The sequence below is a fragment of the Lissotriton helveticus genome, chromosome 1_2, assembly GCF_964261635.1.
Source record: "Lissotriton helveticus chromosome 1_2, aLisHel1.1, whole genome shotgun sequence".
NCBI lineage: Eukaryota > Metazoa > Chordata > Amphibia > Caudata > Salamandridae > Lissotriton > Lissotriton helveticus.
Window position 1 is genome coordinate 290,042,271 of NC_136058.1, and position 25,239 is coordinate 290,067,509.

General features: G+C 42.9%; 1 protein-coding gene across 3 annotated transcripts in view; it reads left to right on the top strand.

The window, feature by feature from the left end:
* The window catches only part of BTBD19 (BTB domain containing 19), a 1,311,048-nt gene that overhangs the window by 1,198,167 nt on the left and 87,642 nt on the right, over positions 1-25,239 (top strand). The gene's annotated exons all lie outside the window — the stretch shown is intronic.

Sequence of the window (25,239 nt, forward strand, 5' to 3'; positions counted from 1 at the left end):
CCTCATGAAAGCATGTCGGTAGGACCCTTAACTGGTCTGAATGTTTACATCTCCTTCCTTCCTTGGCCGCCATTATCTATTCAGAGCTCCAGCTTCATGTCTTTGAAGCACAACCAGCTATACTTCCGCTTTGGATATTTTGTCCAACCAGATTTGTGTGCATCCAATCCCTGCTCAGGACTGATGTCTGGTAAAAGCACTAACATCAAAAGTTTAAATCACTCTGTACCTTATATATATATATATATTATTATACACGTAAGGGTGTGAGTCGTTCAGAGGATATATAATTCAGTAAGAATTGCTCCTATGGAGTTAGATTTATGGAAATTGCAAATGAGATGCAGTAAAATGATTGAGTAAAACAATTTTATGTCTACCAGTAGACTTGGATTGCAGTTGTTGCTATATTGATTGTGTAGTAATAAGGTTCCGTTTTGTAATTTCATATACATGCATAAATTAGCAGACACACAATAGAAGCATTTTTTTTTATTCAAAATGTTTTGACACTTGTCAAGTGATGTACATAAAATGTAAATAGTATGAAATGATTTAAATATATAGTGTATATAACAGGTATATATTTGTAATTTTGTCTAGATATATTGTATATTTTTGATAACAACTGGGTGTGTATATATGATCATATTTATTTGTATATATATTAAGTTGTATATTGTGAAGTAATGCTGGGGACATGATATGCATACAATGATTTTCACTGGAACTTGCTCATTGTATCAACAACTATTGTTTGGCACCATGCCACATATTCTGCATTCTAGCTGCAATTTGCCTTTTGCACAACCTTGGAGATTGAAGGGTTAAAATGTACAGGGCGGAGGTCATTTGACTCCTCCCAAACCCTACAACGGAAATGTTTAAATATCCTCTTTAGTTTCCGCAACGCGATCATGTGACTAAGCCTCGTGTCGGAGGCGAAACGCGTCATGCGGACTTGCTGGGTCTATTTTTTTAAATAAACCACTAAGTGCACGAAACAAATGGGTCTGTTCTGTTCGTCCTTTTTGAGCTGTTGGTAAGGAAACTGACAGTGGTGGGACAGTGGTCTCATCGGGCGGAGATTGCGATATATATATATATATATATATATATATATATCTTTTTTGCCATTTACTGTGACACCACCCCCCTTTCTTGGGAATGTACCACTCCATATAAGGCCCTAGTTTGTGATCATGAAATGATACTGGTTGTGACCTCCCTCTGAAGCCTGTGCTACAGATGTCCACACTGTTTATCAAGGAGATGCAAGTTATGAGAACTGCCATGTTGTGACTTGACCACTAAGACAGCCTCCTTTTCTGATAAGCTGGCTCAAGGATTCAAGATGTGGTGGACAGGTAGCTCCCCGGCCTTTCATCAAAAGACCCCATTTCTTTACCTCTTTGTGGAGAGGTGTGGCTCACTGGTTAGAGGCGGCAGACCTGTAAGCAGAGAACGGCCCGGGACCAGGGTTCAATTCCCGATGCGGCAGGGTCTTGGACCAGGGTCAACGGACTCGATAATTCCAACGGACTCGATAATTCTCGCCTCAGTGCCTACTCGAACCAGGGAACACACTCGGTAACTCTGGGCATTAAGCTTGCCTCATCTCTACAACGGCCCCCCACAGACGCCGGGGGATGCCTGGTTTCACCCTGGAGATACCCAGAAAAGGGACCATCTCACAGGGAAAACCAGGACGGGTTCCCCAGCGGTCAACAGCGCCAGGACACTCGGGTAGAGTAACAGTGCGCTTTACAAGTATCCCACATTTACATTTATATTTCATGCATTGAGTCTCAGTTTACAGCTCAGGCAAGATACATTTACTTGCACTGTACCAACATGTGTCATTGGCCTAGTCAGTGGTTATTCTGAAAACCTGGCATGGATGAGCTGGTCATGCACCAACATTGGCCGTAGCTCACTACACATTTTTGGGATTTTTTTTGTTGATCCCTCTCTTCCTGCCCTTCCTCCTATACAAGGTGAGTAGGATGTGTAGAAGGGTGCCTAATCTACTCCATCCCATAGATGCGAAGGCCCTGTGGGAATTGACTGTCGTGATATGAAGTAGCTTGTGGTGCTCCGCTTTACAATCTACCTACTGTTAAAGATAGACAGTGTTTCTGTGGTACCACATAAAAATCGCCTAGGAGGGACAAGATCTTCAGACCTGTCAACCTTAGCCAAGAAACATTGGCTGTTTTGCTTGGAGCACAAGGTCAGCTTGAAGGCAGAGTATTTGCCTGGCAAGGCAAATGTGTCTGCAGACTGGAAGACTAGTTTTTTAAGGGATTTCAGTGACTAGAAATGAAGTGGGGCCTATTACAGGAACCGATGTCAGATATGGGACCCACTAGGTTTAGACCTCTTTGCGAGCAGGCTGACATTTCAACTGAAAAAGTACCATAGTTGGATGCCAGACCCTGGTGCTCTACCGGTGAAAGCCTTCAGACCTGGAAGGGGACCAACGCTTACGTATTCCCACCATCTGGGATGATTCAGAGGGTTCTTCAGAAGTGAGGCAACAGAGATGCTCCCTTGTCCTGAGGACTTCCTTTTGGGTATCACAGGTGTGGTTTCCAATGACCTTGGAGATAGCTTGCGACATTCCTTTTTTTCTTCCTGTTGTGCAAGGTCTTTTGAGAGACACAGATGGAGAGGAACATCCTCTGATTCCGACAGGGACTTTGAGCCTTCTTGCTTGAAGAATATCAGGAAATGTAGAAAACTATCAGGCCTTTCGGGAAGAGCTGAGGAACTCCTCGAATCCTGAGCTCTAGTGACATTCTTTAGGTATAAAATAATATGGAAAACGTGGGTATGTTGGTGCTTGAAAAGGGATTTGGATCCCATTGAGGCTCCTAATTCTGCCGCGGTACAGCCGCAATTCTGCCACAGTGCAGCGGTTTTATTGAGTGGGTGGGGCCACGGCGGCCAACGGACGTGCGCAGCACTACGTAGGTAGTGCTCGCGATGGGCGCATGGAAGGGGCTATAGGACATACATTTAGTTAAAGCACAAGGAGATGATGGACGGAGCACTGACACTTTGCAGACACTAACCCCTTTCACGGATCTGGGTTGAATCCATCATCGTTCTTTAGCTCACTTCGCCAACCCAGTTCAGACCCAGCCATATGCAAATCAGTCTTAACCCTGTGCCTCATGGGAACAGTCCAGCCCGAACTTATATGTAATGGATGTTCTGTTCTGAAATGTTTTCCTGATGATGTAAAGGTCTTTCAAGTGCTGTGCAGAGTGGCATTGAAGGATGAATGCATAATGTTAGCCTCCGTGTCTTTAATCAAATTCATATTCTCTTGGCATTTAATCTGGTGAATCACTATTCTCTTCATGGCGTTTTACTACAGGCCACCTCTTTTACCTGGTTGTTAAGCTCACACTTTACACCTCTGTGAGGACCCATCCTGCATGTTAGAGGTTAAGTAGGTGAAGGGTCAATGGATGCAGCAACGCATAAAGATAGCTGCTATATTTAGCATATGTCCTATCACTGATCAGGTCAGGCGAAAAACAGGATGCGGTGTGGAGGAGTTGGACGCCACTGATGCTCAGGAAGTGCTTGCTGTGGTTTGCAGTTTAGCTCTAGAGAGAGGCCTGCATCAGAGTCCTCTTTACCAAAACATCGCTTCACAGCAAGAACTTTCACAGCGCACACTTTTCAAACGTATTTCTGTGCCCCAGATATCCGTGATCCCAACCTCGCGATGAATGGATACATCTCAGGGCCTCCGTCGCAGAACTTACTTTAGTGATTACGGTTACAAGAATATCTCTGTGTGTCTGTCAGACCTTTCTATCACCCTTTGGGGTTAATAGATTACTTCCAAGTCTTTGTCACTGACATTGATATAACTCATTAGGTTTCTAGGTTAGCCCAGGGATGCTCTTAGTTTCTGACTTTACTATGAACCAAAGAAGTAACAGCTTTCCTTGTCTGTCGATGAGTTCACCCATGCTTATAGACATATGAAGAAAGATTATCTGGACTTTTGATTCCTGTGCTGTCTTTTGACACTCTCAAAGAGTTGCAGTGATGGTGTTAAATACTGCATTATGGCCAGGTCTCCAGTTTGGGTTGATACACCACTTGGCCTTTCATCCCCAGCAGGGCGAGGTGTGTGTGGGGAGGTGCATGGCTGGACAAGAGGTTGGTTACTGCCTGATGAAGTACCCCTTGAATGAAGGTAGCTCTAGGTGTGTAGGATGTGCCAAAATCAAGCCTTCCCAGCTGGTCAGCTTGTGGCTTGAATGAAGGAACCTCTGAATGGAAATTGTGGGTATCGGCATGGCTACTGGAACACGCCCTTTACAAAGGATCAGGGCTATATGCCCATTCTCCCACATTTTGTGTTCAGCTGTGACAGGGTACTAGATTTGCAACTAGGTCAAAAATGCTTAATCAAGGGAACCAGAGTGAATGTGCAGTTTTTGGGTTGCTGATTTCCAGGGAGTTTGACTACACCTATATTAAAGTGCACCTGATGCTGATTGGATCCCTCAAACCTTTTGAGTACAACATTAAATGTGAGTGGCTAATTGGCTTGTCACTAACTGCATTTCACAACATAAGCTAGCCCTGCAATGTAGGTATTAAAGTTTACTTTTCTGTGCCAAGGAGTTCTGTATACCAGTACAGAGGGAAAGACCGGCCAGTGACAGAAGAGTTGGCGGTTCTGCCTGAAGGAAAAGGTAACAAAACAAAAGGGCTGCTCTGTGTGTATCTGAAGGGAAGATGGTAGACTGCCTGCTGAGTTGAGAACCTGCCTGAGTTGAACTGAGCTGAGGCCCAGCTGTTAAGAGCAGTGTCATCAGGGCTGCTTCCTACAGAGAGGAATCTGCCTGAGTCTGGAGTGTTGCTACCACGCTGCCCAGCCCAACCCCAACCCCAAGAAGAAGAGCAACCTGGACCACTGCATCTTCATTGTATGTTCCAATGGGGAGTAATCACTCCATGTATTCTGGAGTTGCACCTGTAGAATGCAGTTCCACTATACAGCCCAAAACACCTGGGATGTGGGGGGTAGTGAACCCATGCTTTGTTCAGGATATCCAAAGCACTTTTCCTCCCCTGGAACGGAGGCCGCCACCTTGGTCGTCTAACACCAGAGCACCATCTCCATCACCTGGCTTCTCCGGCTTCTTAGGCCGTGCCGTCCCAAGTGCAAGTGACCTGAAGCCTCTTGGATACACCATGCCTCCTATGACACAGTCAAGCTCAGATTCAAAAGGATACATAAGAAAACAAACTTTGCAAACGCACGCTTAGAACTCTGACTTTTCTCACAGTCTCTGGTTGTTAATCCTGGTAGGGGCAATCAGATGTTCTTTGCTCTTTACATTCCCACACATCTATCAGAAATGCTGTATTGAAGATCAGGCAGCGAACCTCGGGTATTGGGTAGAAAGATTTAACTGGTGGACTGCAGTGCTATTTTTGCTACTTTTTTAAGCTTGAAGAGAAAAAAATAAAAATCTTACACTTTTCAAAGTAATACAACTAAAATCTTATACATTTTAAAGTTATAAAATTAACTGGGTGATTAAATTATTGCGTGTTATCTATGACTGCACTACATCCGAATATCTTTGCCCATACCACCTTACAAGAGCAAGTCTTGACTGTTCTACCTTTTTACCCTCTGAAAATCAAAGCCTATGAAAAGTACTTTGCTCAAAGTGATGTCAGTAATACCTGACTCCTGTAGCTCCATAGACAACAGGTAAAACCTGTCACAAGGGTGGCCCAGTGCCCCTGATTCCCACAGTTCCCTAGAGGGGATTGATACCTCAACTGCTTCTGATGACCTGGATCTGGAGCTTCTTGACATGGTTAAGCATGTGGTGCTCTGACTCACAAATCTACTCTCTGTATTTTCTTCCCCTGTAGCCTGTTAAATGCATCTCTTGAAGACTTTTGAATGTTGTTCTCATCTCCCATTATGATCATGCAGATCCCCATGTTGTAAAAACCCGTTGTATCAGTGTTCTTCACGGGCTTCCCCTCAAGTGCCCCGCCTGTTGCCTGGTTGAAACTCACACTGCACACCTCTTTGAGGATCTATCTATCCTTCTTGTTAGATGTAAAGTAGGTGAAGGGCCAGAAGATGAAGCAACGTAACAAGACGGCCGCTGTAATTTCCGTGTGTATCACTAGTGGTCAACTAAAACAGGATGTTGCGTCACAGCGGCTCAAGAAGTGTTTACTGTGGTTTACCATCCAGCACTATAGAGAACGCCTGCGTCAGTTCTCTTTACCACACATCGCTTCACAAACAGAGCTTTAAGAAGTACTGACACGATCTCATAAACTGACCTCCTCTGCCCCAATGGGGGTTTCAGACCCAGGCTGCAGGAAACGTACTGCTAATTTAGTCTCTGTGTATCTTGTGCAGATGTGAGATACTCGGTAATCATGCACAGTTGCATAACCGATCCTAACTTAGTCTCTGTGTATCTCTTGCAGATGTGAGATACTCGGTAATCATGCACAGTTGCATAACCGATCCTAACTTAGTCTCTGTGTATCTCTTGCAGATGTGAGATACTCGGTAATCATGCACAGTTGCATAACCGATCCTAACTTAGTCTCTGTATCTCTTGCAGATGTGAGATACTCGGTAATCATGCACAGTTGCATAACCGATCCTAACTTAGTCTCTGTGTATCTCTTGCAGATGTGAGATACTCGGTAATCATGCACAGTTGCATAACCGATCCTAACTTAGTCTCTGTGTATCTCTTGCAGATGTGAGATACTCGGTAATCATGCACAGTTGCATAACCGATCCTAACTTAGTCTCTGTGTATCTCTTGCAGATGTGAGATACTCGGTAATCATGCACAGTTGCATAACCGATCCTAACTTAGTCTGTGTATCTCTTGCAGATGTGAGATACTCGGTAATCATGCACAGTTGCATAAACGATCCTAACTTAGTCTCTGTGTATCTCTTGCAGATGTGAGATACTCGGTAATCATGCACAGTGGCATAACCGATCCTAACTTAGTCTCTGTGTATCTCTTGCAGATGTGAGATACTCGGTAATCATGCACAGTTGCATAACCGATCCTAACTTAGTCTCTGTGTATCTCTTGCAGATGTGAGATACTCAGTAATCATGCACAGTTGCATAAACGATCCTAACTTAGTCTCTGTGTATCTCTTGCAGATGTGAGATACTCGGTAATCATGCACAGTTGCATAACCGATCCTAACTTAGTCTCTGTGTATCTCTTGCAGATGTGAGATACTCGGTAATCATGCACAGTTGCATAACCGATCCTAACTTAGTCTCTGTATCTCTTGCAGATGTGAGATACTCGGTAATCATGCACAGTTGCATAACCGATCCTAACTTAGTCTCTGTGTATCTCTTGCAGATGTGAGATACTCAGTAATCATGCACAGTTGCATAAACGATCCGTAGTAACTCTTCAGATTTATAACCGATTGATGGTTTTCTGCCAAAAGAGATCCCAACTTCAAGGTTAAAGTATGCGTCGCTAGGCCTTTGTTGTGAACCTCACTACAGCCCTTAGAGTTACAAGAATATTTCAGCATCTTCTTCCAGCATACTCTAAGATATGCATGGCTTGTACATTATAAAGGTGGGCAAAGGTGGCGCAGTACCACCATGAGGAATTCTGCGGGTCTCATCCCAATTAATAAAACAGAAACCTCACATACCGTTGATAAAACAAGTAAATATATCTTTACTCGCTAAAATACATATAGTCATCTCACGGATGTGAACATGAAAATAGAACAAGTAGTGAGAGAGGTGATGATTTTGGGGTCCTTCCTAACCTATGGAGAGAACCAAGCAGATGCCTTGAACACAAAGACCCATCATGCTGAACGATTCGGTGGTGGTCCCATCCTCCTAGGACCACCCCAAGCACAGTTATGGGCAAAAATACAATCCCAACCAAAGGCCCTGCAAAGCATTATGGGACGAGATTCTAGAGTGCAGTGAATATTATAGTATCCAATATCAAAACATTCCTCAAGGGGCAGGCTCTTCCTGCTCATCTGATAGCTAATACTATAATATTCACTGCACATTTCCTATTTATAAAGGTTGCGGATGATGGATCTTCTTCGATCCGCTCTCTTCTTGAGTTTCCTACTTTTAGCTGATTGAAATGACTACACTTTCCACCTCTTTATAGAACCATTCCAGGTATCCGATGAAGCAATGCAATAAGATGGCCATAGCTCTTAGCAAGTGTCACACTAGTAATCAGGAGAAAAACAGGATACAGAAATGAACAATCAGGATACTCAGAAAGTGTCTACTGTGGTTCATAGTCCAACATCATAGAGGGCCGTGTCAGAGACAAAGGAGCCTTTCAGGCACAGGCTGAAATGTAAGAGTTAGTCAGTTTTAGGAATCTTGTGCAGACCATCAATAAGTGATATCAAAGGGGATGATGGACGGAGCGTTTGAGCAAATCAAACACTCACCCCCAGTCAACTGATATGGGTTTAATCCATCACCATTCTTTAGCTCACTCCACCACCCCAGTTCAGACCATCAATAAGTGACAGAACCCTTTAATAACGCTCTGTAACTGATACCTGGGCCTGTAGTTCAAGAGATGGTTTCATGGTTAATGTAAACATCGCAAGTTCTCACTTACCCATGTTTCTACACTGCATAGATTTTAATAATATTTGTGTCTCTTTCAGATATTATTATAGCTACTGGGGTTACCGGATTATGTCAAGGCCTGGGTTTCCAGTTGGCGGAATGCCCGAGGTGCTCAGCGCCGGGGGTTGAACTGGATCATATGATGTGGGACTGCCCACAGATGGGTACGTACTGGCGTGAGGTGGGTGCCCTTCTGAACGCGGTCACGGATAGGGAGGTGGAGTTCGATATGGCAGCATGTTTGTTACTTTGGTTTCCTCACACAGCGAGGACGAAAGTCACAAGCAAATTTATTGATTTGGGGCTCATGCTGGCTCAGAGGGAGGTTACCTGGCGCTGGAAAACCAAGGAAGGCCCTGCGGTGAGGAGGTGGACGAATGAGTTGATGAAATGGTCGAGGTGCGAGAGCGTACTGAGGATGCGGCAGGCCACCAGATCGGGCAATGAGAGGAGCTTGGAAGCGGCTAGGGCTTGGGAGACGATTGTGCAGGCTTTGTGTGATTATTTGACAGGAGATGAGGAGGAGAGACTCTCTGAGACTGAGGTTCCATGAGACTAGAGGCGCGCACACCCGAATACTATTGAGAGCACACCATTCTATCTGACACCAATACTTACTACCCGCATCAGCAGCAGTTAGGGGGAGGGCGGGATTAGGGGAGTTCTTTGACCACCCTGGTAGGGCTAGGGAATCAGGTGGCGATGGGAGGGGCACACTGCGAATCAACAACATAGTGTATTAGCGGAATCCCGACCCGCAGATTTAGTGGGTAAAGGTGTTGCTCGCATTGTTCGCACGGCTCTTCCAGGGGGGGTCTAGGGGATGAGGGGGGGGGAATTGAGGGGACACAAAAAAGCAGATGCATCATCATGTTGGTGACCGGAAACCCATCTGTAACATGATAAGAGATCTATTACTGGACTTTGTACGGACGCCGCCCAGCCTCCGGGATATGGGCTGTGTACAATCCTGAGACTGTATGGTACCTTGTATTGAGGTGGTGATGATGGTGGTTCTATCCCGGTGTTTGTCCGTAATTCTTCAATAAAAATATATAAAAAAAAAAAAAAAAAGGCCTGGGTTTCCAGTACCGGTGGCAAGAAGACGAGGAAAGCCATCCGGTTTAATGTTGTCAGCACATTGTAGAACAAGGTTGTGCAATGCAGAACACACGGGCAATTGTCGTCACATTTTCAGTTATCTTTTTTTTTTAAATGTATTGAAGTCTTTTGCAGTGTCTTAAATCAGATACAAAAAATCTGAATTTCACAAAAAATACACTATCATTCTTTTTGAGAATAACATAATATATAGCGAATTACTCAAAGTACCACCCCCAAATCTGATCGAACTTCTTTAAACCCCCAACTTGTTTTGCCTACTGATATTCGCATTTCCTAACCCTTTTCATTTTCTCGAACCATTCGTGAAATATCGGAACTTTTGATGTGTGCCAGTTCTGTAATAACAATGATCTAGCAACGGCCATTGCAATATAAATCAATTTTGCTACATTGATTGAGAATTTACATTCTGGATCAAAACCAAATAGTATCATTTTTACATTGCAAGGAATTATTATCACATTGTAAATTTTGAAAAAAGCAAAGATTTCCTCCCAAAAAAACCTAATCTTGGGACAATACGCCATAATATGAGACCAATTAGCTGGATCGCAATTACCGCATCTAAAACAATTAGCAGACGTGTTATCGTACATTTTGGCAATAATTGCAGGTGTGCGGTATAACAGCCATTTGCTATAATATAACATTCTGCGCCAATTGGCGCCACGTAATGAACCAAAATTAAACTGATTCATAGTTTTCCATATTTCAGTTGATAGTACTAGATTTTCCTGTGTATGCCATTACGTATAACTTTAGAAGTCAACTCTTCCTCCCGACTTTGTGTCAAACAATGTTTCCATTCCCCGGGTTTCCTCCTAAGCTCATTTACAAAAAGATCTACTACTAATGGAGAAGAATTACTAATAATAATACTGGGGTCTAATTGCGTCAAAGTTTTATAAAACATGCTGTAGGACCTGATTAGAAAAAAATTACCAGGGATCAGACGTGTCATATCATCGACAGCTAGCCAGGACCCATTCGCCAAAAAATCAGCTAATGTTTTAAACCCTGCGCGGCCCCAGTTTTCAATAACTATAGATTCAATCTTAACCCTTAAAAAAGCGAAAACACCAATTAAGGGAGTTGTTAAGTTAAAAAGCGGGAGGGAATATCTCTTAAGCATGGCATCTCGTCGTTTGAAAAACCAATTTAGGGTCTTATAGCGAACAAATTTAGGTGATTTCGGCACAAGAAGAGGGGATGGAATCTGAATTTCTAAGCATATTAACTCAAACTTTTTTTTAATAAATAACCCCGTACCTGGGTTTGTATTTTTAAATCTATCTAGGTACTGCGCGACATATGCGTAATAATAGCCTTTTAGATTTGGTAATGAGAGACCTCCATATTCAGTCTCTTCATATAAAGTCCGTAAATCAATTCTACATTTTCAGTTATCTGCATGAGATATTTGCATATAAAATGTTAGTAATTTGCATAGTCAGTGATTATCATGAAAATGTGGCATGGATCCACTGGCCATGGACCAGGATTGGTAGCTGAGACTGTAAAGTTTGTATTTGTTGTCGTCCAGTTTACGCCTTGTGATGTCATGGGCTGTAGTTTGGGCCTGGGCCATTGTGTGCCGGCGAGGCGAGAGAAAGTGAAGCCAGCTTGTCTCTGCTCATGGATATCATTGGATGTACATCATCTCTGAGCTCTTCTCTTCCAGCTTAGTAAGTTTGAGCATGTCCTCCCATTGGAAAGGAGGCCGGATGTACAGATAGATCTAACGAGCTGGCTTCTTTCCCTAGTAAAGTGCACTGTGTGTGCCAGGGCTGGTGATGACAGATGCTACTAGTGGGCCTGCAGCGCAGATTGCGCCACCCACATGAGTAGCTTTAAAATGGTGACTCAGGCCTGCCAGCGCAGGGCCTGTGTGCAGTCAGTGACTGCCATGTCAGCCTGGCCAGTGTCCCCACTGGCTGGGCCTAACCCTTCCCTGTCTGTGCACATCAGTCACCCCTATGGAAGGCTCAAGGTACCCCCCTGGGCAGGGTGCAGTGTATGGATAAGGTAGAGCATGTACTAGTGCAGGTAATATGCTCTGGTAGTGGGCTGCAGCCATTTTATGTGCTCACTGCTGAAAGGCTATCTTGCTCCATAGAGTAACATGGAGGAGGCTGGGTCCATGTGATACCAGCCTATCTTCCCATAGGAACAAGATGGGACATAAGTGAAAGATATCCCTGAACTCAGAATTTAATGACACATCTTTTAGTGAAGGGTGTTTTTAAATCCTGTGTTGGAGAATAGCACTTTTAGAAAGTGGCTGTTCTCTTGTCTAAACCTTTCTGTGTGCCTGGGTTTGTGGAATGCCTGCCTGGTCTGGATGTGACAGGGGGGGCTGCAGAGCCCCAGAGGAGAGGGTCGGAGCCAGCCCGGGGATGAAAGGGCACATCTGCCTGCCTGGGAGTTGGGAGGAAGGAATGCCTGATAAGTACTGGGCTGTGCCGGCCTACCTCCCCCATGTTAGCTCCCTCCTGGTGGTCAACTGACACCTCTGGCCCTGAAGCTGACAGGAAGAAGAAAACCAGAGACACCTCAGTGCTCCGCAACCCCCAGAACTGGTTTAGACTGGACCAAGGGCCTCCATGCACAAAGACTTCAAAGGACTTCAAAGACATTGAGGGGTATAAGGAAAGGACCCCTGACTACAGAAGTTTAGATTCTGAAATTCTGCAATCAAGAAGGAACCTTTGCTGGAAGGAGGACAGCTAGAGAACTAAAGGAAGACTGCCTTGCTGTGTGCTCTAAGGGCTGACCTGTTCTGCTGTCTAACTGGAAGCTAAGGAGGAGAAGGGGACTTTGCTGTGTGCTGTGACCCTGCCTGCTTGAAACTGCCAAGACTTTGCTGTGTGCTGTGTCTGCAACTTGAATCTCCAAGGGCCTGAGAAGAGCTGGCCCCCTGTCTGCAACCCAGGGACATAAAGGTTGCCCAAGGACTGCAAGACTCTGCCGTGCCCCCTGAAGCTGCTGTGTGGCAAGGAGATCGTGAAACCTTGCCGGTTGCCTGCTTCGCGCCCGGGCTGCTCTCTAATCTGCTTGAGAGCGCCGCGCTGACCCAGCCGGCTGAGTGGCCAAGATCGGCGTGTTCATCGACACGCGGGTGTGGGGCTGGCCGGAGACTTGTGGGCCTTCCCAGTGCTAGGCGCACTGAAAACAATTGTCCGCCGTGTCACCGCCGCGGCCCGGGGGCCAGGAATACCCCTCCCAAGATCGCCGATCGTTGGGGAGCTGAAGCGGCGAAGAACGAAGCCGCCGCGCTCCCATTGGTGGAGGGAGCCGAGCCCCCTCACTAACGCCGCGACGGGATTGGCCCGTGCGGCGCAGCGTCATCAGTGGTGGTGGGCCGTGATTGGCGTCACGGCTTGACTGTCCCGGGAGCCGCTCTGCCATTGGCTGACTCCCGGGTGCACCAGAGGCTCGCCCAGACGCCGCAACCGGATTGGTCCCCGTCCTCGTGACCCAGGGAAGCGTTGCGCGATCACCGTCGGACCCGGGAAGAAGTGACCTGCCCTCGCCGAGGGATTTCCCCGAGTGTCTTCTGCCCCGGCCTGCCGTCCCAGCCTGGAGAGCCTGGCCCGCTGCCCGCCGCTCGTTGGATTGTCGAGAGCAGGCGGGGGAGCAGGAGGGACCGGCCGGGACCGGAGGAGAGTGAGTTCTGGTGGGCGCAGGGCGCCTGGGGGCACACAGAGGAGCGAGGTGGAACCCGAGGAAGAAAAGAGCCCCCGGGCCTCGCGAGGAAGCGCACTTGCAGCGCTTAAAGGCCAAAAGTAAGATTACACGGGGGATTGTTTTCCTTGCTCGTTTTTAGAGCGGATTGAATAGAAATCAGGGGCATTATTTTTAGACTCCTGATTTGAGAGACTTGAGACTATTTTCTTTTTCTGTTCTGAGAACTGCCTATTAAAAAGTGCAACCATTAAGAATTAAGTGCAACCCTTAAGATAAAATGCTACGTTTTCTAAAGAAGTGATTATCATGCAACTGCTTCATTTAAATGCTGAAACTAGATAAAGCTATAGATTTTTATAAAATATACTTACCTGTGTGGTCTCAGTTTGTGGTGGATTGGGGATTATTGTTGTGTTAAGTGCAAATGTTATCCACATTGCCTCTGTTTAGCCTAGACTGCTCGCGCCATGCTACCTAGAGGGTGAGCAGGGGTTATCTCAGAGGGTTATTCCTTCACCCTGACTAGAAGCAAGGGTCCCTACTTGGTCTAAGGTAGTTACCTCTGCCAACCAGAGACCCCCAGTTCTAACAAGTACTATATGGTTCATAGGTGTAGTATGATAACATTTGTAGTACTGGGTTTAAACGTGATTGGGCCATCGTTAGGGTTGTTCCAAAATGGGACTTGATAACAGTGAAGCTGGTGAACAACAGGTGATATTGGTAGATCTGGGAGACTGAAACTCAGAAGGTGGATATATGTCATAAAGCTTAACAAGTTGTTGGACAGCCTGGGCCAGAAAGTGTGATTTCAGGTAGGTGTGACTGGAAACAACATTAGCTATAATTATTGTCAGCACAGCCTTTCCTGAAAATAGAAATAATGAGCATACATTGCAATAATTTTCATCGAGCACTCAAAGTCCACAAAATTCTTTTTCAAGTAGAGTAATTTATGTTTAATCTTGATATGTTTCAAATTCCATCTTCATTGAAAACATTCTTCAATACAATCTTCAACACAAGTGCAGCCAACACGTGTTTCATCTGGTCTAGTCTGACCAAAGACTTCCTCAGGGCTGCAACCCAAACAAAGTACAACATCACCATTACATCCTTATTTAGTCTTCTGTATAACAAAAATAATTTAAAATTTAACCAATATCAAAGGGACACATCCCTGAACACACCAGTGCTCAAAAGTAAGAATATAGGGCACAGTCTTTCTGCTCATCACCAAGTTCTAGCTTGAAACACCCAGATAAAATGCTCTTATTAGGTGGGATATGTAGCCTCCACCTAATTGTTAGTTCAATATCCAGAAAGTAGTTAAGATACAGTAGGTTAGTATAAAGTAAAGGAATGTGACCAAGCTGCAAGGTTTCCTACCTATATCTCTCCACGTTGCTCAATTCAACTTCCCAAATATTCCTATATTCGTATTGCACTTCACGTCTGTAATAATGTTATGATCATTAATAGTCTATTCTATTCTAATTCATCTATCTCATTAGCAGTGTAAACATAATGACACTCTTACCTCTGCCTTAGCAGAATCTCCCAAACTTATCGAGCTGTAATTTCAAGATGTCGCTGTCCGTCACCTAAAAGGCCGAGGACCCATATTAGATGATACTATTCCTTAAAAATACATAAATAATCTCATGTTGTTATCTCTATTAATCAAGGGTTTCTCACCTCGTATCAGAATATCATGTATCTCGGGGCGCGTTTCTCCGTGTCGGCGTCCTAGTATCGCGCCATCTTGCTATTCCTCTTTATACATGTGTGAGGGCGGGAAGCGCCATCTTTGTAAAGTCCGTTGTTGGTATATAAAATCTATAATGTTCTGTTTAGGCACCTATAGTTAACCTCTATCTTTATATTGCATTTTGGTTAAAACATCGCCGTTAATTAGACCGATGTTACGTGTTTGCATCTACATTTATTTTCTAATAATAGTAAATAATTGTAAACATCGTATTATTCAAATTATCTTATTACTCTTATTGTGTCAATAAAACACTCAACATTTATTATTCGTACTCCTCAGAAAAAAGGGACGCATATCACAATGTGCATTATAACGCACATATCTATAGACTATAGTCGCCATCTTAAGATAGTCAAATAGAAGCTCAGTCTCCAATGAGATCTAGGTTATTTAGACCACGATCACGTGTCTCAGATGGTTAGAGACGCTCGTAATGTTATAGTATTAATTCAGCTACACTTTAATCCTATATCGGGACGGATATATCAATTTGTGTATTATAAGTCAGGTCCAGATACCATTAAAAAAAATGGTTCCTCATAATACTACGATATTATTTTTTATTTACGAGTTTACTCGATGGAGCATCCCAGACAATTTTCCTTCTTAATCTAGTATTGTTTCCCACAGAGTCATATGTTTTCTATAGTTGATTGTGCAAAGCGGAGGGATACCGGCAGTTCGCCTCACTTTCCAGTCACATAGAGTGAGGTTAAGGAATACAAGCAAGAATGCAAGAGATTCAAGTTTTAGAGGTAGGGAGTTCAGTATGTCATTGAGTTACTATTTTCACCATATTCAGAATGTATTAGAAATAAAAGGATATAAAGATATAGTATCAATGTATAATTATACACATTATCAACATCTATTGACAACAGTCAGCACAGCCTTTCCTGAAAATAGAAATAATGAGCATACATTGGTTCCCAAAGTTGAAAGGAATCTAAAATTAGGATTTGTTAATGCTGTTGAATTAGCATTGATGGGTTTTGGTTGATTTTTAGTTGATACTTTATGAAATATAAATCCGGTATTGCAAACCACTCTCCTTGTGTGATGGAAACGGAGGAGTGCAACGCAGTGAGACAAGCCACTGTGCATTTGTCAGCCATTCACTGGATGGGCTGACACATCGCACACGCTGTACCAGCATTCCTCTGGCCACATCACATGCACAGGAGGTAGCACAACATCGAACAGAGGCGGGGAGGAACCAACGAAGGAGTGGCCAGAGACTGCTCAGGACACTTTAATTATCCCCAGGTGCAAGGCTCTGAAAAAAGGAAACGGGAACCGGCACTGATGAAAGCGCACATCTTCGCTAGAAACGCGTCTGCCTGGCGTTTCCTGAACTCTGCTATTTTTTGCTTAAATAAATCCTGTTGGCAAGTCAGCACATGTCGGGCTCATTCCTAATTGAGTGGGCGTTGGGTATATATATATATATATATATATATATATATATATATATATATATGTATCTATATATATATATGTATCTATATATATATATGTATCAATTCCAGTTACCCCGTGAGGGGAGTTAGTTCTCCATGCACTCCCGGATATTCTTTCCAATTACAGCCTTACACCAAAGTTAGTAGATCGGTTTTAAATTTATTTTCATTATCAGCAAGCCAGCAACACCTAACGCGTTTCGGTCTCTACAGAGACCTTGCTCACATATATATATATATTTTCTATGGCGCTGGTGCGGGCGTTCCTTGAATAAACCCGACCTTTGCACCATCTCTGGGTCTGCCTTCTTGTTTCTGGATGTTTTTGGACAAGAAAGACTGTTGATATATATTTCTATATACATATATAAAGAAGAGGGGAAAAAGAAAAGGCTGATAATGGTGCATAATATGCATAAATGATATGCATAAAGAAAATACGATATTCAATACGACATGGTGATCGGCAACAAAGCCGTGAAACATTTAGGCAATAGAGGGTATGTATAATTGAAATTAACAGACTGGATGTATAGGATGATCGGGAATGGTTTGTAATGGGTTGTGCATTACAGCTGAAATTCGTTAGAGGTGTGACCGCTTAGGGTGACAATATAAAAGGATGATATCTACTGTTTACACCCTTTTTTTTCTTTGCTAAGCACGTGTTCGCACAGCACTAAGTAGGGAGATTAGGGAGGAACATGTCTGCATTTGATTTTGGGATTTTTACATTGTCTTTGTGCGTCCTATGTTTATAGGAGATTTGATATTGAACAATTGAATGTGAAGAGGTGCATCTTGTGTATTGATTTCATGGATATATGCGTCCTATATAGGTTTGTCATGGGGAAGCTGACAACTTGTGTTGGCGTGTATGTGGTGTGGTAAGGCTTCCTATTAAATATTTGAAAGATAGGATGTTACTTATTAAGAATAGAGACATATATTCTTTCTATTATGTTGCAGAATTTTAGGGGACTTGTGTGTATGTTGAATTCCGAATGAAAATAAAATATCCATGCTTGAGCCCAGCTATACATATTAAGATGTGGATATATTAACATTTTAGAAAATTAGTAATGATAAGATCCTTATGAGAGATTAAACAAATTTTACAGTATGGTGGGATTCAACCAACAGGAAGGAGAGAAGATACGAAAAAACATAGGGTGTAAATGAACAGATATTTATAATGTGATATGACGACTTGCAAAGAAAGTGAATGTGTATTAGAGATATATGTCTATTAGAAATTATTATATTGAAATATTATATTGAAATCATTGTTAGAGTCTGATGATAACCTGGTATAGTTTGGGCGTGATGAGCTTACAGTTTTATTGAAGGCTCATTGTTTTGAGAATCCCTAACCAGAAGAGTTTTTAGTGTTGCCAAGTTAAAAGGCCAAACATATGAAAGGGAAATGTGATTTAGATGGGATAAATAGCCTTAGATGGTTGATGGTCCCTTTCAGATCCAGAGGTATTACAATAAGAAGTTATTATTAATGACATTATGTTAATTGGTTTATAATTATAAATAATCGAAAGAGAAATATATAATTGTTTATATTTCATAGAGGGCCTTTATGTGAGTATAACTAATACAATATGAATATATTAGTTGCCCAGTGATCTTCATTCATGATTTTTAACTGATAGGATAATTGTGGGGCACATAGTTATAAGAATACATGTTTTAATTAACATGCTATGTGTAGTGTTAGTGTATTAATGCATGTTATTTATATTTCAGTGGCTGTGAAAAACATGGAAGACTGCATTGAGGGTTAAGAGTCTAAGATTATATACTGAAGTTTAGATTTGTGTAAAGTTGGGTTCTAAATAAGGTGGAGTTAATCAATAGAGCCACTAAAATGTGGCACTGAGTTGTGTGAATTCGACACTACTTTTAAGATTGTAAATTATTTTGATAAGGAACATTAACACCTTCTACATTGATAAAGATCAGCAGGGCATTAGTAAACAATGTGGTAAGAGTGAATGGTGTGACAATGAATCTTAGAGATTGACAGAAAAAGGAGGATTTTTTTTAATTGGTCTGTTTTTAAATTTTATGTCTGTATGTGAATTTTGGAAAACATTTTGCAATCAGAAAGTTATTGTATAAATAATAGTTATTTTTTTGCTAAAGTTTGTGGAGGTAGTGCTCTCAACATCAGAATGCGCAGACTGGTGTATTGATAATGTGTTTGACATGCACTTACAATTGTTTGTCTTTCGATACTTGGCATTGGGTGGATATGCAGTTACGCAAACATCAAGTTTTTTGATCATTAAAACAAAGGGTGTATGTTATTTTGGTTCTTCGTGAGCTTTGTACTAGAGCTTACATCAGTTACCAGGTTGAGTAGCTTATACTATACACCTCTCTTGGTATCGGGTGTAAAATCGAGAAAGAATCAGTGAATCAAGCCGCGTGATGAGATGGCTGACGTGTTCAGCATCTGCCTCACTAGTGGTCAACTCAAGCAAATAAACAGGATGCTGCATCTCTAACACTCACAAAGTGTTTACTGTGGTTTACAGGCCTGCACCAAAGAGGGCGGCATCAGAGTCCTGTTTACTACACATCTCTTCACAAACAAAGCTTTTAAGAAGAATTGACAGGCTCTCGGAAGCCAGCCTCCTACGCCCTAAGGAAGGGTGTCACTCAAACCCGTAATAAACAGAAGACTTTTTCAGTCTCTGTGCATCTTGTGCAGACAATCAGTCGTGGTTGTAAATGTAATTGTAAATGGTATTTATATAGCACCTACTACCCCTGATGAAGTATTGACGCGCTTTGTGGCAAGTAGCACACTACTCCGGAACTAAAGATTTGAGGTGGATAGTTAGTAGATTGGTATTTTTGTGTGCATTCGTTTTTTGTTTGTGCTTTTGATTTCTTCAGTGTTTAGTAGAGTTTCGAGTAGGGATAAGATGATGGGGATGGATTTGAAAAGGGAATAAGGGCCATATGTATCAAGCAAAATTGCGATCGTAATTGCCGGAATTCGCAGAATTTCAGCATTAGTGATTGTAATTTTGCTTTGTGGTATGTATGAGGCACATCTGCGTGCAAAATAAGGAATCGCAAAATTTGCAATTCCTTATTTTGCATTTGCATTTAAGGAATCGCAAATTTTGCGATTCCTTAAATGCAATGTAAGAAGCACCAAAAAAGTGTAATTTGGCCTTAAGAAATCGCAAATTACCACCAACTTCAAGTTGGTGGTAATTTGTGATTTCTGTGAAAAATGCACTTTTTTGCATTTTTCAAAGTGCAATGTGAAGCACATACATACCCTTAGGGCATGTATGTGTGCCACATGTGCACCCATGCTTATTTCTGGGGTGCAACAGGGTGTCCTTTTGACACCCTTGCACCCTTGAAATTGCATTCTTAATTTGCGATTCGCTAATTGCTAATCGCAAATTGAGAATGTCTTCCGATTCTTTCCTATGAGCCTCTAGGCCCATAGGAATGAATGGGGAGGTATTCCTTAATTGCGAATTGCAATTTGAGATTCTTAATTAGGGAATATGTAGGATTCGCAAAATGTATTGCAATTCCTACATACATACCATTTTGTGATTCTCAAATAGCGATGTGCAAAAAATCGCTATTTGAAAATCGCAAAATGACTTTTTGATACATATGGCCCATAGTTATTAGTAAGTTATTTTTGTAAGTAGTGGAACTGTGTGCCTATTATTTTGGGTGACATAGCTAAAAAGAAGATATGTTTCAGAAGGATGTTTGGGGTTCACAGTAGTCATAAGGGTTTGGGATGAGTCAGAGAGAGAAGGTATGGACAAAGGTTGAAAGAAGATTTTTTTTTTAAGTGCTTACTGCACATTTACACACCTAATAGTTACTAACGCTTAAGCTTCATAAAAGACTATTGGATCTTTGGTACAAGAGATCCCAACCTCAGTTCAAGGTATGCATCTCGGGCTGCTGGTGCACATCTTACTCAGGGGCGGTTCCTCCGCTAAGGCGTATTTAAACATTATATATCAGCCTGATCTTTGGAAAATCTCGCCCCTTTTCCCCCCAATTTTACTGACTAAGCTACTCCCCTGGGTGTGCCATCTATGTTTTTTCTTTTATGGTGGGATTTTGCGCGAGGTTCCTTTGTTGAGTTTATTCCTGATTAAAAGTGGTCCTATTCCATGTATTGCTTTGTGGATGATACCAAGCAGCTTGAAAGTGGATCAGTGTAGGGCTCTCAAGAATAGGGAGATGTGGGCTTGTGGCTTCTTATGCAAGAGTCGTCTGGCAGCAGAGTTCTGTATTCGTTGTAGTTTTTTCACAGTTGATAGAGATAATCTGTGGTAGAGGCCCTTGGCGTAATCAAATTTAGACGTAACAAGAGAGATAGTAGTCTGGACCTTGTGTGGAAATCCCAGGTGAAGGAAGCTACATCACAGATTATTCATAGTAATGAAGCCTCATCTTGCTAATGAATCTACTTTGGCCTTTATTGATAGCTTGGAGTCCATGGTCATTCCTAGGTTTCGTACTTCCTTAGATACTTTTGGCGGTGTTCCCAGATCTTTAGGTCAGGCAGCGGTGAGCTGAAATTCATTGATCATTGCCGGTAATAACTTCACATAGATGTTGAAAAGCTTGGGTGAGATGATAGAGCCTTGAGGGACCCCCGCTTTTGTGAATTAAAGTGTGGATGAGAAAGTGGAAGAATGGGTGACCTTCGTTCTGTTTTGAACTTAGGATGTGATCCATTCGAGAGCAGTCCCTTCCAAGCCAGCTTCGTAGAGTCTTTGTATCATAGTGTCATGGCCAACTGTGTCAAAGGCAGCTGAGCGGTCCAAGAGAGGTGGTGCAGCAACCCCGTTCCAGTCTAGGGTGTTCTTGAGGTCATCTCAGATGGCGATGAGGGCCTCTTCCTGGACAGAACCCTGTTTGGAAGTCCGAAAGTATGGCGTTATGTTCGATGAATTGTGACATCTGGGCTAATGCTTCTCTTTCTCTCAGTTTGCCCAGGAAAGGTCCGTTTGTAATTGGTCTGTAGTTGTTGCGGTCAAGTGGGTCCAGGTTAGTTTTCGTTCACAATGGGCATATGTATGCCTTTTTTAGGTCTTCTGGCAAGAATACCATAGTTAAGGTACTATTGATGATTCTTCCTACTGATGCGGCAGCAGAGGTAGTTAGCAGAATGTTCTCGAAGGTTTGTGGTGGACAAAGGTCAGAGGGCTGCCGGCAGGCCTTCTTGCTTTGACCAGATCCATAAATTAATTTTGTGATATTGGTTTGAAGGAATGCAGAGGCAGGGTTAGCCTACTCTTCGAGAGTTTTTTTGGAAAGGGGGTGGTGCTGGTGTTTTTCCTTTGCTGTAAATAGGAATCCAATGTGTCTGCTTTTGTTAAGTAATGATCTGCCAGTTTGCCCGCAAATACTTGAATAATGGGATGAGTTCCTTCTATGCATTTAGGTTTAAGAAATTCAGTGAGAATTTGATAAAATTCCTCATTTGCACATTTAGCATTTTGAATTCTGTCTGAATAGTACCTTTTTTAGCATTTTTGATTGCTCGCTTGTATAATATGTTAAGTTTCTGTAGGTGAAGTTTGTCTTGATTGCTGTTTGTTTTGTGCCAGGTGCATTGCAGCTTTCTAATTTGCTTTTTTTTTAATCTCTTTTAGTTCTGTATTTTTCCAAGGAGCCTGTTTTCTTTTGTCCTGTTTTGTTGTTCTGAATGGTATTAGGATATAAAAAGCTTCATGTAGCCATTCATATAGTTTTTGAACTGAGTTTATTGTGTCTAGATCTGTGCTGAATATTAATTGTGTTTCTAGGTGTTCAAAGTTTAGTTTTATTCTGCTGTCGATAGGTGGATGCATATAAGGTGATTTTAAGTGTGTTGCTTTTGTGGTGTTGTATGTTGGAAAGCTAGCGAATGGCGTCTGGCCATGAGACTGTAGTCATTGTTTGAAAGATAACTAGTTCTAGATTTGTAAACATGACATCTAGGATGTGCCCAGAAATGTGTGGGCTTGTAGACTATCTGATGTATGTTCAGTGTAAAGTAAAAAAGTCCACATTTGTAAAGCGCACAATCACCCGTAAGGGTCTCTAGGCGCTGGGGGCCGTCGGGAAGATTAAGTGAGCTATTGCCCAGAGTCACATGGTGCTGGGCTAACCTGCTGCCGGAGCCGGGGATCGAACCGTGGTCCCCAGATTCCAGCGTCAGTCACCCTGGCCGCGGCGCCACACCTCTCCCCTCAGTGTGTGTAGGCCAGTGGTGTTGGTTTTCGGATGGGGCATATTGGGTTTATCAAACCAAATGTTTAGGTCACCAAGAATGCATAGGCTGGAGTGTAGTGTTATCAGGTTTAAAACCGTGTCTAGAAATGTATCTGGGAATGTTCCATTGCTAGGTGAAGGTCTGTAAAGGAAATGGACGTTACAGGAGGAAAATGGTGTCGGGTTGCATCTGGTGAAGAGGGTCTCACAACCTTGTATGGAGACATTGTCAAATTTATTGTTTGCTTGAATATAACAGTTAGTCCACCTCCTATTTTGACTACGGTTTTGTGTGATAGATTGATAGCCTCGAGGAACGACTTCATGCAACACTGCAGCCATGTCATCTCCCAACCATGATTCAGTTATGAAGAGTAAGTCATGTTGTGTGTCAGTGAGTAGGTCGTAGATGTAATGCTTGTTTTAACAGAGTGATCAAGCATTTATTAGTAGTCAGTTTATAGATTGTGCTTTGATGATGGTGGAGTGGGGGTGTAAGAATTGTTTGGCTGTATGTTCTTGGTTAAAAAGAGGAGGAGGGTGTTGGTGGATGAAATGATGGAGGACTGAGGTGTGTGAATTGTGCAAAAGCATCCTAAAAGCAAAAGCGTACAAAGTGTTATTCTCCAATTTTCACCTCTGTTATTAGCTCTCAATACGCTCCTCATTGCACCCCCTCACACCTGTATGTACTTGTGACTCTGTGTACCTTACACCCCCCAGCTGTCCCATGGAGCTCATCCCTATTCTTAAATTCGCCAATCTCTTTAAGCTCCATCTAATGAACTCCAGGACATCAAGCCACTGTCCCTTTTTTCCAGAGTTCTTGCCTGCCTCTACAAATGTTTTAAATTCCTTTCTGATACCTAATCCAAATCCAGATGTCAATGATGGGCCCACTTCATACATGTGCGAATACTTGCGGCATATTTAAGGTTTGATGCTTTAAGGATGAATCTGTATATATACACTCTAAAAAGGTCAGATGAGACAAACTTTAAACCCAAATTCAGGCCGTTCGAGTCGAGTCAGATTACCCACATCCACTGGAAGGACACCGGTCCCACAACATATATCAAGCATACTTTAGTCACGGTTCATTCATCCAATCTTCCTGGGACTCTCTGCCTTGTTGAACGACCTGAATAATCCTACCATGCTTGAAGCTGTGGTCGCCGCCGCAATTACTAGCCAGAATTTTCCATCCCACCTGTCAAATCGCTCCCTATCATGGTACTCCTCACATTCCCTTGCTAGTGCCCTATGGTGTAGATCTCCCCTTTGGCTCCATCTTGGCGCCTCTCTGCTTTTTTCTGCTGCAATATCTTCCACTTTGATATCTATGCTCCTTTGGCTTTTTTTCATCCCTACAGCGATGGCATATAACCCTTTACTCTTTCCCATCTGGAACTTTTTGCAGCCGAACTTGAATTTCTGTTTGCCAAATAGTGCCTTGACACCAGCTGGCCTTGAGGTCACTAATGTCAGACTCCTCAGAAATCCTGATGATCTATTTTCCTGTATCCTCCACATGGTCAAATTTCCATCCTCAGAATGTTCCCACTTCTGACCGACCCAGCTCTAGCAGCCAGGCTCTGTTTAGTGGACATTAGAAAGACCCACCCTCACTTCCCAATCCAGGCAGCCAAACCCTGCTTTAACACCTTCATAATGAGTTTACGGTAATAGCCTTCTTGTCTGACGCCCACAGTATTGCTTGGATGGACATAGCAATCAGTTTTCCGTGTGATAAAACTAATTTCCCAGGGTCCACACCTAGAATCTCACTTTCGATATCCAGTCCAGTTTCGGCCAAACTGAGGGCACAAGACCAACTCCTCGCTCTGGTGTTAAGACGGTCCACGACACATCCCCTACCTACCTCTCCCAAGCCTATTTTATGATGCTCACTCATGAACATTGCCCTTTTTAGTCTTTTGGTAAAAAATCTTCCCTCCTGATAGTGAACTTAAGGCAACTCACTCCCCCTGAGTTCAAGACTGCTCGTATAGCTGTCCTCACCGGCTAGATGACCAGCATGTTTGCTACTATGAGCCAGTACTATTGATAATGTGCTCTCAAATCCTACTTCTAGCTCATAGGTTTTGAAATGATACCACTTCCAGGGCATGTGATGTCACTTCCGCTACTCAAATACATTTTCCTGACATGATGCCATGCGTAATACAGAGCATCTTGCTTTCATCTGTGGCGGTGAGATTCTGCCT